At 40.3% G+C, this 15,180-nt stretch overlaps 1 long non-coding RNA gene across 1 annotated transcript; it reads left to right on the forward strand.

Moving 5' to 3' along the window:
- Nucleotides 1-1,809: 1,809 nt before the first annotated feature.
- On the forward strand, nt 1,810-10,167 carry LOC142744296 (uncharacterized). Its single transcript, XR_012881659.1, has 3 exons — nt 1,810-1,879; nt 8,790-8,855; nt 9,937-10,167. It is a non-coding gene; the product is annotated as an uncharacterized LOC142744296 (long non-coding RNA).
- The last annotated feature ends 5,013 nt before the right edge of the window (nt 10,168-15,180 follow it).

The raw sequence follows: 15,180 nt of genomic DNA on the forward strand, positions 1-15,180 counted from the left end.
CGCAAGCTAGTTTTTGCACTGTTATTTTCAGCAACGTAACATCTGCACTAAGTTACCTAAAAGCAATAGAAACCAAAGAAAAAAGAGTCTGCTGCGGAATTCCGCAGGAAATCCGCCACGTCTGAATGTGCCTTAAAGGAACAGTGTCACCAAAATTTTTTTTTAATATCAGTTTTATGTTAGGGTTTTATTAAAAACGTTTGTATTAATTTGTGTGTTTGTGTGTTACTTTTTTCTATTTTTACACTTTTTCTTCCCTATGGGGGCTGCCATTTTTTTTTCCATTTCTGTATGTGTCGATTAACGACACATACAGACATGGAGTACGGCAGCTCCAGTCCCATAGGGACTGCGAACGGGGCCCGTTCCATCCACTATGGTGTACGCCGTGTGTGTGGGAACGGCGCATGCGCCGCTCCCACACAGTCCAATTTGAAATGCGCGCCGTCCGGCGCCATTTTACTGTGGACCGGAAGTCGCGGCCGGACAGTAAGATTACTACTTCCGGTCGCGGCTTCTGGACTTGTGCACATGGAGCAGCGGCAGCAGACGGAGCGGACGGACCGGAGGGAGCGGCGGCGACTGGAGCAGGTAAGTTATTTCTATGTATGTTCGTGTTTCAGTGTGTGTTTACTACTGTATGTAAACCTACTACACTGTGTGTTAGCTCAAAAAATGGCGACACACAGTGTAGGAGGTTAGACCGTTCAAACCCCTCGTTTCTCCCGACACTAGCCAGGATAAAGGAGGGGGGGATTCTGAGAGCTCACTAGAGCGAGGGATTTTTTCCCAATTTTGCAGCATAAAGCAATGTGGTTGCTTTACCACATGCAATGCTGCAATTTTGGGAATTGCTCCATCTAGTGACCAGTGCTGGGAAATATTATAAATTGAATCCAATTTATAATATTTCCTGACTCGTGAAAAAAATAAAAAAAATTAGAACAATGTTTAATCACCTACACACTAATTGTTTAACTAAAAAAAAAAAAACATGTTTTGCTGGCAACACATTCCCTTTAAGGGCTCATTCAGATGTTAAAACAACGGCCCTCACAAGGACTCATGTATTTCAATGGGGCCATTCACACGACCGTTGTTTCAATGGAGCGTATGAAGGGTCAGTGAAAAAGTAGGACATGTCCTATTTTGTAGCGTTTTCATGCATCCCTCCATAGACTCTAGTCTATGGGGCATGCGTGATAATGCATCTTGCATGGGTGCACCACGGCCACGTTTGTGTGAATGTAGCCTAAGGGTGCGTTCACATGTGGCATACTTGCATTGTGTTTCCCGCAGCGTAAAAATACACTGCAGAATCTACAAGGTATGCCTGTGTGAAAAATATTCTCCAAAGCAGATTGATGTCTCTAGTTCTTGCGTGACAGAATATTTTTTTCCATAAGCATACAATGCAAGTATGTTACGTGTGAGTATACCCTACGAGTGCTTGTACACAAACTGCCGCTTTACTACAAACTGCCACGTTTTTTTATGGAGTTTTGGGTTACGTGGCTTGTTTAGTTGAAGCATATAGTTTTAATGTACTTCACATGTTCTCCCAAAAATTGCATTGCAGGAAAAGCGTTTTTTATGTACTTTATTCCCTATTCACTTCTAAAATGTAACCATGTACTGGTGGTTGCATTTTTATTAGAAAAATAATAAAAAATAATAATGCAAAAGTATTTAAGTCTATTGGAAAAAAAATGCAGATGCAGAAAAAAATGATAGCGTTTTCCTTTAATTAAATTTAAGATAACTTGTTTTTCTGTACATTAAAATAAAAATTTTGGTTATTTCTTTGTAGAGCCCTGTATGCTATCTGAATAGTTCCAAAGGAGCTAATCAACAAAAAGATTTCCCACTTTATACTCAGGTACAGCATTTTTATATCATATAATTAGTGTGATTTTTGTTGTCAGGTACGATATCCTTCATCTGGCCATACTGTACTTAGTGAGATATCTCATGAGACAAGTCAGGTTCAATACACTTTATCTGGCCATACTTAGAGAAATTTGTCAAGTCAGGTGCAATCCACTTAATCTGGTCATACTAAATGAGATATCTCATGACTCAAGTCAAGTTCAATACACTTCACCTGGCCATACTTAGTGAGATATCTCATGAACACATATAATCAGACAGATTACGTCCCTGTCTTTGAACACTTGAGAAATGAAAGATTTGTCAATCACAATCTAATGTCAAACAAGTAGGTATTCTAAGTGAAATATTGAGGGGTGTCGATTACCAGAGCCACCGCACAGTTTCCTATACAATGCCCAATGTTTGGGTTGATTGATTGATCCATGGCCGCTAGTTGAAATATTTGGGCCTTATACAGTCAAATTGTCAGGTCCCACGGAACTCTTTCCCACATCTCTTATAATCCATCTTGTACCCCCTAATATACATTTGGTGGGCATCTAAATCAGTGTGTTCCATGGGAGAGAATAACATGATTGTAAAGCAGCAAAAAGATCACGTTATTCCCATTTCCATCCACAACCCCCTCTTGTAGAAATAGAAGGGGGCATAGTATGACCCTTTTGCACCCTTTCAGGCCTATAAAATATATATGGTGTTTCCACGGAGAGAGGAACAGAAGAATAACTGAAATTAATTGGCCTAAAGTTTGCACATTATTGTTAATAATGGGAAACCTTTTTAGCAACTGCCAGGGCCCCATGCATTGATTCTAAAGAGGTGGGTGGCAGCTAACAGGCTAGTTTGGGCTCCTTTTTTGGAGACATTAGCATGGGCCCCGGATTTCAGTACCATCTGTACTGCCGTGATGGCACCCTTGATGGACCACACTTAATAACCAGACTATGTACAGATGTAGCCATCTTTACCATTACTTTTAACCCTTTAAATACAGTGGCAAGATCCTTTATCTTTACTTTTTCAATGACTTTTCAATGGCTTTTTTTGTGTGATAGCACGCTGCAGAAAGTTATCAGAATCAATGTAAAGATGCCTACATCCGTAAGGTCTCATTACAACCTTACTTTATTTGTAAAACCACTTTACGGTAATCTAATACAGATTATTACCTTGTAACTTGAGGCTGTGCATTTAGCCCTCAGAACCCGCTTCTGTGTGCTCTGATGCCTATTTCTCCCCAGCCGTCAATGACTTTTCTGTCTCAGTGACCACTCTTGCTATACATGTAAACTTGTACACAATTATCTGTGGTTACTGCTAGCGGTAGCTGAAGTATTTTTTATACAAACTCATGGTCGGCTCATGACAATGCTTTTCAATTATCATTTTGTCATAGCCAGCCCAGACTTTATCCCCAGCCTAGTAAAGGTGATGTTTAGGTAAAGAAAGTGAAAAGTTGAAGCCTAGTAGGGCTCCAAGATTCTGGCCATAGGCTGCATTTAACTTTTTCCTACATGGATTTACACTTTAAAAAGGCTCTGTCACCACATTATAAGTGCCCTATCTCCTATATAAGAAGATCAGCGCTGTAATGTAGGTGACAGTAATGCTTCTTTATTTAGAAAAACTATCTATTTTAAACCACTTTATGAGCGATTTTTAGCTTTATGCTAATGAGTTTCTTAATGCCCAAGTGGGCGTGTTTTACTTTAGACCAAGTGGGTGTTGTACAGAGGAGTGTATGACGCTGACCAATCAGCGTCATGCACTTCTCTCCATTCATTTACACTGCACTAGCGATATAGTTATATCGCTATGTGCAGCTACATACACAAACACTAACATTACTACAGTGTCCTGATAATGAATATACATCACTACCAGCCTGGACGTGATGTGTATTCAGAATCCTGACACTTTTGAATCTTTTCTGTGAGATTCCAGCAAGGCAAGCGTAATCTCCTTTGAAATGACAGGTTACATCGTAATCTCGTGAGATTTCGCTTGCCTTGCTGAAATCTCACAGAACAGATTCAGAAGTGACAGGATTCTGAATAAACATCACGTCCTGGCTGGAGGTAATGTATATTCATTATCAGGACACTACAGTAATGTTAGTGTTTGTGTATGTGGCTGCACATAGCGATATAACTATATCGCTAGTGCAGTGTAAATGAATGGAGATAAGTGCATGACGCTGATTGGTCAGCGTCATACACTCCTTTGTACAACGCCCACTTGGTCTAAAGTAAAACACGCCCACTTGGACATTAAGAAACTCATTAGCATAAAGCTAAAAATTGCTCATAAAGTGGTTTAAAATAGATAGTTTTTCAAAATAAAAATCATTACTGTCACCTACATTATAGCGCCGATCTCCTTATGTAGGAGATAGGGCACTTATAATGTGGTGACAGAGCCTCTTTAAGGCCACATGCACATGGCTTTAGTATGACTCTGTTTTATATGGAATCGTAGAAGGGCTTCTATTCTATAGATGTGCATATGGCCTTTACTGTACCTATGAATGCCCCTAATTCCATATGAAATAAAAAAAAAACGTGGCATGCTCCATTAGATTCTCTATGTGCAAAGGTATTCTTCCCTAAAAACATTGCTACTAGAGGAAAATATTATCCGTATTTACAGCACACGAAGGCGCCTGTATGGCAGCACACAGAGGCTGTGCAGCTCAGTTCTAGGGACCAATACAGTTATCGTGCACTGCCGTACAGGCACAATGCACAAAACCCTTAATAACAGCAGTCCGAGCGCTGAACATTGGGATACACCACTTGTAACCAGGGACCATTCAGAGTAGAAGTCATTGATCTCAACTCTCTGCCATAGCTTTTACTTACCTCCTGATGAAAACAAATCAGGTTAGCTTGACAACTTCTGTCCTAAGTAAAACTGTGTTGGCTATCACATATAATATTATTTTCTATTACATGCTCTTTTACATAGTCTCTTAAAAGCCCCTTCAAATTTTTTGACAATTGATGTAAAGCTTGCTCATCTATATTTACCAGAGGAAGACCTAGAGCCATTTTACAAAATAGGGACCACATTTGCAATGAATATCCTTTATCTGTTAATACCATAAGGGTGAATTTGCATGTGGCGTAAAAATCCGCCCCAAAATCCGCCTTAAAAATCTGCCAGTGTAATTTTTTTAAGAAATGCCACTTTTTGCTGCATTATTTTTTTACCTGTGTAATGACCATTGCGTACTTTGTGACATTTTTTCTGAGGCATTGTATTATGGATTTCAGTACAGAATTTAAAAGGAAACTGAAGTCTATTAAAAAAAATTGTGCATCCAAAATCTGCAACAGACACCATTTCTGCAGCATACAAAGATCAGTGTGAAAAATTACACCATTGGGTTTTTTTCCCCATAGGATAACATGGAGCAATTTTCCACAGCTTATTTTTTCGCAATGAAAATACGCAGTGTTTACATGATGTGTGAATTCACCCTAATACAATTTTAAGTAAGCTTAAAATATAATTTTCTAATAAAGTGATGCCCATATTATCTTGCGATAAATAATATTTAATCAGACAGTGCACATCAACCATCTTGCCAACAAAATATAAGTAATATATACTTGAAAACAGTTACTTAAAGTAATAATTTGTACTTCACACTATATTTTAATGGTAAGTGTAAATTTCTTTTTGAACCAGGCTTTAACATTTTTTCTTCAGTTACATCAAAGAGTCTATAAATAAGTGATGTGCTCTGCCTGACAGATTCTACATGCATACCAATTACCTCTGTTGGTTTCAGAACACGTAGTCAGTACTTTAAACAACCTAGATAATATTGCCAGCTGAAATATTCACCATCTCCATCCTTGGTATTCTGTCACCATGCAGGAAGCGCATATAATTAATAATCAGTTTCACTGCTGGTAAGTCGAATGGCATGATGCATTTTGTATCCAAGCACATGTCAAACCCCATTAGCATTCCAACTCAGTAGGTTGCAAACACACAGCTTGTCTTGAAATTGAAAACGTTCTTATATTGTTGAGGATAGGCATTTGTTAAAATGATGATATTACAAAAGGAATTATAGCAATGAAAGAAAAATCCATATATTGTGTTATTTTGTACTCAGGAGAGAATCTGATTTTGTGGTTGACTTGTCTATTATATAAACAATAAAACAAAAGTACGCTAAACATTTTTGGAATTTTTTTTTCTTTCAAAATGTCTTTATAAAATTATGAAGAGAATGGGCTGTTGTGGTAGAGAGGGAAAAGAGTTGCTGACTTGTTATTCATGATGCACGGTATTGATTGGCAATTTTCTTCAGAAGTAAGCGCTTTATGCATAAATTAAACCTTCTGAGTTTCCCTAATTGAGCATTCATTGAAGCAAGTAAGACAAAGGATTGTTTCTAAAAGTTAATTAGTTGGCTTTTGACATGGCTTAACCCCTTAAGGACACAGCCTATTTTGGCCTTATGGACCAGGCAAATTTTTTCAAATCTGACATGTGTTACTTTATGTGGTAATAGCTTTGGAATGCTTCTATTTTTTCAAGCGATTCTGAGATTGTTTTCTCGTGACACATTGTACTTTATGTTGGGTGTAAAATTTGGTCGATACATTCAGTGTTTCATTGTGAAAAACACAAACATTTTGAGAAAATTTGCAAATATTAGCCTTTCTAAATTTTAATGTATCTGCTTGTAAAACAGATAGTAATACCAAACAAAATTGTTACTAGTTAACATTTCCCATATGTCTACTTTATGTTGCCATTATTTTTTGAACATTCTTTTATTTTTCCAGGACGTTTCAAGGCTTAGAACTTTAGCAGCAAAATCTCACATTTTCAAGAAAATGTCAAAAGGCTATATTTACAGGGACCAGTTCAGTTCTGAAGTGGCTTTGAGGGCCTTATATATTAGAAACCCCCTATGAAACACCCCATTTTAAAAACTGCACCCTTTAAAGTATTCGGAAAAGCATTTAGAAAGTTTCTTAACCCTCTTGGTGTTTCACAGGAATTAAAGCAAAGTGAAAGTGAAATTTACAAATACATTTTTTGAACGCCTTTTTTCTAGGATGTTACAAGGCTTATGACTTCAGCAGCAATTTTTCATATTTTTAAGACCAGTTCAGTTCTGAAGTGTCTTTGAGGGCCCTATTATTAGAAATTGCCATATATTACTCCATTTTAAAAACTGTACCTCTTAAAGTATTCAAAACAGCATTTAGAAAGTTTCTTAATGCTTTAGACGTTTCACAGGAATTAAAGCAAAGTGAAGGTAATATTTACAATTTTTTTTTTTTTTTTTTTTTGGAAAATCCATTTTAATAAATTTTTTCTGTAACACAGAAGGTTTTACCAGAGAAACACAACTCAATATGTATTGCCAAGATTCTGCAGTTTTTAGAAATATCCTACATGTGGCCCTAGTGTGCATATATGGACAGTGACATCAAAGGCAACTCCTGAAGCGAAATCCCCATCCACAGCATTGCCGACTCTGTGACTGGGGATTCCATTCCAGGAGAAGCCCCTGACAGCACTGTCCATAAATCGACAAAGACATCAAGGGCTTCTCCTGGAGTGGAATCCTGGAGTGGAATCCCAGACGCTGTGACTGGGGATTCCACTCCAGGAGAAGTCCCTGACGTCACTGTGCATAAATGGACAGTGATGTCAGGGGCTTCTCCTGGTGGTGGAATCCCCGGTCACAGCGTCGGCAACTCTGTGGACAGGGATTCCGCGTCAGGTGTTGCCCCTGATGTCACTGTCCATATATGGACAGAGACATCAAGCGCTCCGTCCAGTAGCTTCAGGGAGCTTCAGTGGCGCTATCAACAAGTAGGTGGTGCTATCTACAAGTGGGCTGTGTGGCACTACCCCCAAGGGGGCTCTGTTACGCTACCTACAAGGGTCTGTGTGGCACTACCTATGAGGGGGCTGTGTTGCACTACCTACAAGGGAGATCTGTGGCACTACCTAGAACGTGACTGTGTGGTGCTACCTAAAAGGGGACTGTGTGGCACTACCTACAAGTGGGCTATGTGGCACTACCTACAGGGGGCTGTGTGGCACTACCTACAAGGTGGCTATGTGGCACTACCTACATTGGGGCTGTGTGTGAGTACCTACAAGGGGGCCGTGTGGCACTACCTACAAGTGGGCTGTGTGGCACTACCTACAAGGGGGCTATGTGGCACTACCTACAGGCGGCTGTGTGGCCCTACCTACAAGCGGGCTGTGTGGCATTACCTACAAGAGGGCTATGTGGCACTACCTACAAGGAGCTATGTGGCACTATCTACAGAGGGCTGTGTGACACTATCTACAGGGGGCATCTGTGAGTGGTGGGGTGATGGTCAGTTTACTATGAGTGGCGAGCTGATGGTCATTTTACAGTGAGTGGGGGCTGATGGTAATTTTACTGTAAGTGGCGCGTTGAAGATCATTTTACTGTGAGTGGGGGCTGATGGTTATTTTACTGTGAGTGGCGGGCTGATGATCATTTTACTGTGGGTGGTGGGATATTAGAGCACGACATGCACATTGTGACTAGTGATGTAGAGTCACTGTATACATCCATCAATCATGTGCATGGTCTGAGAGCATGTAGATTCTTTCTGGAAATGGGGAATCTAGGGAAAGAAATGGTCAACTTTATTTTAGAGCTACTGGAATTTGTGCTCTGTCACAACTTCTTCACATTTAAAGGCAAATACTATTTACAGAACCGTGGTACTGCGATGGGGGCCACTTGTGCCCCGTTGTATGCAAATTTGTTTATGGGCTTTTGGGAGAGAAGCACTATACAAAGTGATAACAATCCATATGTGTCATCTGTGGTATCATGACGACGATTTATTGATGACATTCTGTTTGTCTGGCAGGGTACGGAACAGGATCTTGGAGGCTTTTTGAACTATCTAAATGAGAATGATGTCAGTATTAAATTAGTAAGTAAATATAGTAATACTGCAATTGAATTTTTGGATATTCAGATTCTGATTGAGACTGATGGGAAAATCAAAACTGGTATCTTCAGAAAGGAGACCTCAGTCAATGCATATTTAATGGCAGATTCATCCCACCCTAAACATGTCATAAAGGCAATCCCGAGATGACAATTCCTCCGGGCAAGGCGTATATGCTCCTCTGATGAATGCTTTGAAGCTCGATCTAAAGATCTTATATCGAGATTTCAAAGAAGGGGTTATGAGGAAACTCATGTAAGACAGGAATTTTACAATGCAAAATCGAAAAATCGAACAGACCTCTTGAAATCAAAGGGCCTGATGAAGTGGTAAGATTTATTTCAGGTTACAACAAACAATGGAATATAATGAGAGGTATCTTCCAGAAACATTGGGCAGTCTTAAAAACAGATAAAACCTTGGTCAAAATTTTAACCCCACAGCCGGCCATGACACCGAGGCGCAGTCCGAACTTACGAGATATTCTAGTTCGGAGTCACTATACCCCGCCATCGACATATCTTTTTGGTTCACGGGGACCTAGATGGGGGAATGTATCTTGTGGCCATTGTGGGGCATGTACTGTCATGGAGAGAACTGATAGTTTTGTGGGTTTGAGTGATAATAAAAGATATAAGATTGTCCATTTTATAAATTGTAGTGTCAAGAATGTTGTCTATCACGCGAGTTGCCCATGTGATAGAATATATGTTGGTATGACCACTAGGGAGTTAAGAACTCGCGTGATGGAACACATTCGCAACATAAAGGGGATCACCGGTAGAGATCATATGGATGAATTTGGCGAGAGGAGCAAACCCCTTGCGAGACACTTTAGAGATTTTCACAAGAACAATTGGAGGCTCTTAAAAATTAAGGGCATAGATAGACTCTATGAGGGAAATAGAGGAGGTGACATATAGAAACAACTCTTAAGGAGGGAACTAAAGTGGATTGTGACATTAGACACCATGTCACCAAAGGGGCTTAACGAGTCCCTAAGCTTTGCATCTTACTTGTGAAAAACAGTTACTAATTTTAATTCTTGTATAATTTTTGATAGTGTGTGGAATTGGACGAACACCGCTAGCTAATCACATTATTGGGATGTCGATTGAATCTATGTGACAAGTGGAGAAAGACGTGGAGAGGAGAACTATAAAACAAATGTGGAATAATGTCTATATGTATAGATGGTCCTAAGGATCGAGACCTTTTATGGTGGTTATTGGGGTCCATAATGAATTTCTCTTCAGATGTAGTGATGTATAGGATCAGATCACTGATATATTGAATATATGGTGTATTTATATGGTATTAATCACTATCTTATTAGTATATATAAATTGAATATTGTTCATACGAAATAATATTAATATGTACTCACTGGTATATATATATTTTTATCACAATGGATATTTTGATGTATATCTGTCCCTCGCTTCCCGGACTGGTCTGGAATTTTTTCCGGGCTGTTCCGGTGACTAATGGACAGATTCTCTGTAACAGTTGTATGTTGAGTGTGGCTGAAAGTCCACTATCATCATACCTTATTATATACACATTTTTATTTATTATTTTTTCAATTAAATAACACTTATATTAATATCTTTTGTATTTTTAGCACATGGATATATAGATATTATCTGTCCCTTACTTCCCGGACTGGTTTGGAGTCATTCCGGGCTGTTCCGGTGACTAATGGACAGATTTTATGTTATTTTGTATGAGGAGTGTGGCTGTTTGTCCACCCTCCTCGTACCCTATTATATTTTTCTAATAATATATTACTTTACTTTTTACACCTTTGGTTCAGGTAATAGCCTAATAAAATATATTATATGTAGATGTTATTTGCTCACATTATCACCCATGAAAAGGGAATGTATTCGTGTAATATTACAATAACACCACATCTGTGTTGTTTGGTAGAGTGTCCTGCGATGTTGTGGGGCGCGGGGTGCGCGTCACGGGGGTCCGGGTGGGGGACACTCACCCCCGGGGCTTGGCTCTGGGGATGTGGTTTCCCTGTCCGTCCTCCCGTTGATGGTGCATGCCGTGTAACTTTACTGTGGATATATTCCTATAGTGTGTTCCAAGAACTGGATATGTATACTTATGATTTGTGGGACGCGCTGTTGCTGCTGTGGGGGTCCGGGTGGGGGATCTCCACCGCCTGTGTTGGGCACGGGGGGTGGTCTCCCTCTCCCGTTCCTCCGCTGTGGATGCCCCGCGACCGTACATCTCATGATACATTTATATTCATATTTTTATATGTCTGACTGTAGGCGTGGGGACCTAAATTCTTACTATACATATATGTGCATGGCGAGTACAATAAACTATAAAAAGGCATTGATGGTTAGTGACGAACGTTATGGATATTCAAACCCCTCCCCGCAGAAACACATTGTAAACAGTCTGAATGGCTGATCTATATTATATCGCCAGACGACTTGACACATAGGGTAACGTGCGCATGCGCTTGATTGGCCCTCCACATGCTGTGCCGGAAGTTGTCATAGTGAGGGCGAAAGTGCAGAGATGGGGGATTCCATCTCTGCACGGAACGCTCCTGACGCGGAAGACACACGTGGGAGGACCTAATTAATCGTCATGCGCCATTGGTTACCAATATACAGGTATAGTATTTATACCATATTCCTGCACACTAGCATCACCTCATGATGAAGGGTGCGAAACGCGCGTCGAGGTGTTTTTTCTCTGAGACCGTCAACAGCCATCATGTCAGCCTCAGGTAAATGATATGCAACCATGTAACTATGTCTTACAATGATGTATGTCAACTAGTACAACAACAGAGATATACCTATACTTAGATAGTGGGTAGACTGATACTATATTACTCTGCACTAGGTTGTAGACTTTAAACTCCTACTTGTTGGTACTATTCACCTGTTGTTATTATGCATTGTTACAACATATAGGCTATGATGGTGAATTGATTATCTCAGAATGTCTGATTTTAAGTATGTTTTAAATTGTATGTTTTTTGTATAGACATCTTTGGGAGGGTATTCCAACTGTGGAACAATAAAATTATTTTGGACTTACATATGTCTGTATGAGAATTTTTCTTGTGTATACATGTACATGAGACATATATAGGTTTTCTAATTGTAGATTATGTGTTATGGCTATAGTGCCCAAGGGGTATTATAGGTGCTATTATTTTTGCCTTTGGCAATATTGATGTGTTTTTTTGTGTGTATTAGAGTTATACACTGGCAGCAAGCCTATTAGGTCCTGTCTCTGCCATAGCAACCATCGGAACCCCCGCGATCACGTCACAGGGTTGCCGATTGGCTACAAACCAAATAGATTCAGTGGTCGCTTTTGACCACTGCATGTAGGGTCCCTGCCATTACAGCAGGGTGTCAGCTGTAACATACAGCTGACACCCACGGCTGATGGCGCAGGCTCAGCTTCTGAGCCCTCGCCATCACCACAACATACAGTTACCTGATGTTGCGTTAAGTCATTGACCGCAGCAACGTAACCGTGCATTAAAGGGTTAACGTGCTCAAGTTATTTATTTACTTTTTATTGCTTAGTGTAATTTTCATGCGCATTTATTTTTAAATTAAGCCAATAATGGTCCTTTATAGTAGATCCAAACCATTCATTTGTAGTTCATGCTTTAAAATTACACTAAAGATATAACATTTCCAAACAAAACTATGTGTCCACATTTCTGTACATCAAATTATTATATTGTGCTAATTTAGAAAACTTTTTTAAAATGATGAATGAAAGTGCTCATCTGTTTCCCTATCTCCCGTAGAGGTGTATGCAGTTTCACCATGCATGTTCTATTGCCAATCCATACAACTACTCCTCATTATGGAAGAATTGGTGAAATTAGACCCCCATACTAGTGGTTGGTAGGGGTACTAGTGGTGGGGCCCTTAGCAATCTAACATTTCTTACCTATCCTGATCAGTTCATACAAAAAATTGTTACATAAACATGATCTTCTATGCAGTCATGGCTTTAGAGGGTAAGTTAACTTGCATTTGCTTGCTTCAGTTAATTGCTGTTTATTTAAGGGTAAGACCACATGTAGCGGCCACGGTTTTTACAGGCTAAACTACTGTTTAGCTGGAAAAATGTGCTGACATTAACAATCATGTGCGCCGATTTGCGGTAGAACCACATGTTGGCTCGGTTCCCCTGTAGCAACTATGTGTGGCCTTAGGGTATGTTCACACGATTAGCAACATACGTCCGTAAATTACGGAGCTGTTTTCAGAAAAACAGCCTCTGAATTTGAGGCGTTTTCGAGGCGTATTTAGTAGCCTTTTTCATGCTGAGGCGTAATTTGGGGCGTTTTTCCACGCGTAAATGAGTTGGTTTCAGAGGCGTTTTAGAGACGTCTTTCAGGCGTTTTTTGAGGCGTTAACAGGCGTAATTTGTGGCGTTAACAGGCGTTTCAAGAACCAGCCCACTAGGGGCTGTACTTTTGAGCCAGGCGTACAAAAACCCTGGGCGAAACCTGCAATTTCCCTTTTTTCCAACCACTGGTTACTGAGGAAATTCTTCTTTCAAAATGAGTTCTGAGAGTACAGCATTCCCATCCCAGCAGGAACAGCAGGGACAACATGTGGTGCAAAGGCGCATCAAAGTTCATCGACGCCACATGGCCGTCCTGATGCAAATCGTCCACAATGTCATAAGACAGAAAATAATTTGTGAGATATGTTTCTACATTTATGGATTATGTTGTCAATGTTTGTATGTTTGGGGATGAACCTTATAATGAACATTTGGTCACACTTGATGTTTCACAGGAGCATGAAAGTGCCCGGAGGTATTGGGTGCACCCCATAAATATTCTCCGCAATGAAAGGGGACACATTGGCCACCTTTATCAGGAATTAAGACGTGAGTTTTTGTGTGGTTGCTTGAAGCTAACGTACCTTGATTATATTTCTTCTTGTTTTAATGTGTACTTTAGCAGATATTGTGGACATTTCTCCGGCATTGTGTGTTGCATCAGCCTACAAATGTTGCATCACATAGTGTGTTTTAGTTTCTCCTGTCAAATGTGTAAGAAATTAGCCTTAATTCGTTCCCTTACAACTGTGTTGATTCTAACCTTTGTTGTTCTGTGTGTAACCAAAATTTCTCTAATGCAACGTTAATTTCACAATACATATTCAAGTTTGAAATTGGGGTTACATCGTGTTCATTTTGGAACCATTCATGTATGTATGTTGCACATGCTATGTTATTCCATTTGGCTTTGAATGCCCCTTTTTGAGACAAGATTTGTTCGGTAACTTTAGACCTTTTGGGTCTGTGTATTTGTTATAATGTGTATGTCTCTACAGGTACCCCCCTAAATTTTATGATTTTTGTCGGATGACAATACCGGCATTTGATGCTCTGGAGGAGATTCTGTTGGTCCATCTCAGGAGGCAGGATACTGTTATGCGGACGGCCATTAGTCCTGTGGAGAGGCTGCTGATCACGTTGCGGTGTGTTAGGATTTCTTTAAACGCTTTGTTAAAACTTTTTACAGTATGGTGGATGTAAATCTAATGCTAAGTCATGCATGGTTTTCCAATATGAATGTCCAAGTTATGCTGGTGTTCCATTATGATTACTTGTTTATTTCTTTTCTTTACAGATTTCTTGCAACAGGGGAGAGTTATTCATCCCTGCACCTGCAATTCCGGGTTGGGAAATCAACTATTTCTGGAATTGTCAGGTGCACATGCCAAGTGATCTGGTAGTATTTGCAGCCCATCGCGATGCCCATTCCAACTCGGGAGATTTGGTTGCAGGTGTCAGCAGGCTTTCAATCTGTGGCCAATTTCCCAAATTGCATAGGCGCCCTCAAGGGTAAGCACGTATGTGTGTAGCAGCCACCGCGGTCAGGATCACATTACTTCAACTACAAGAAGTCTTTTTCTGTGATCCTGATGGCGGTGGCTGATGCCTCGTACAAGTTTGTTGCTATTGACGTCGGCGCATATGGAAGCACTGGTGACTCCCGGGCGCTACTGACTTCGGATTTAGGGAAGCAAATCCTCCTAGATCAGTTAACTCTACCTCCACCCCAACCTCTTCCGGGTACCATGCATCCAGTCCCCTTCGTGACGGTATCGGATGAGGCTTTTCCACTGATGCCCAACCTGCTGCGCCCATACCCACGGAGGAGACTAGATGCCCGGAGGAGGGTCTTCAATGAGAGGCTGAGCCGGGCACGACGCTTCGTGGAGTGCACCTTTGGGATCATGGTTAGTAAGTGGAGGCTCTTCACCTGTGCCCTTCAGATGGA

Source organism: Rhinoderma darwinii, chromosome 1 (genome assembly GCF_050947455.1).
Source record: "Rhinoderma darwinii isolate aRhiDar2 chromosome 1, aRhiDar2.hap1, whole genome shotgun sequence".
NCBI lineage: Eukaryota > Metazoa > Chordata > Amphibia > Anura > Rhinodermatidae > Rhinoderma > Rhinoderma darwinii.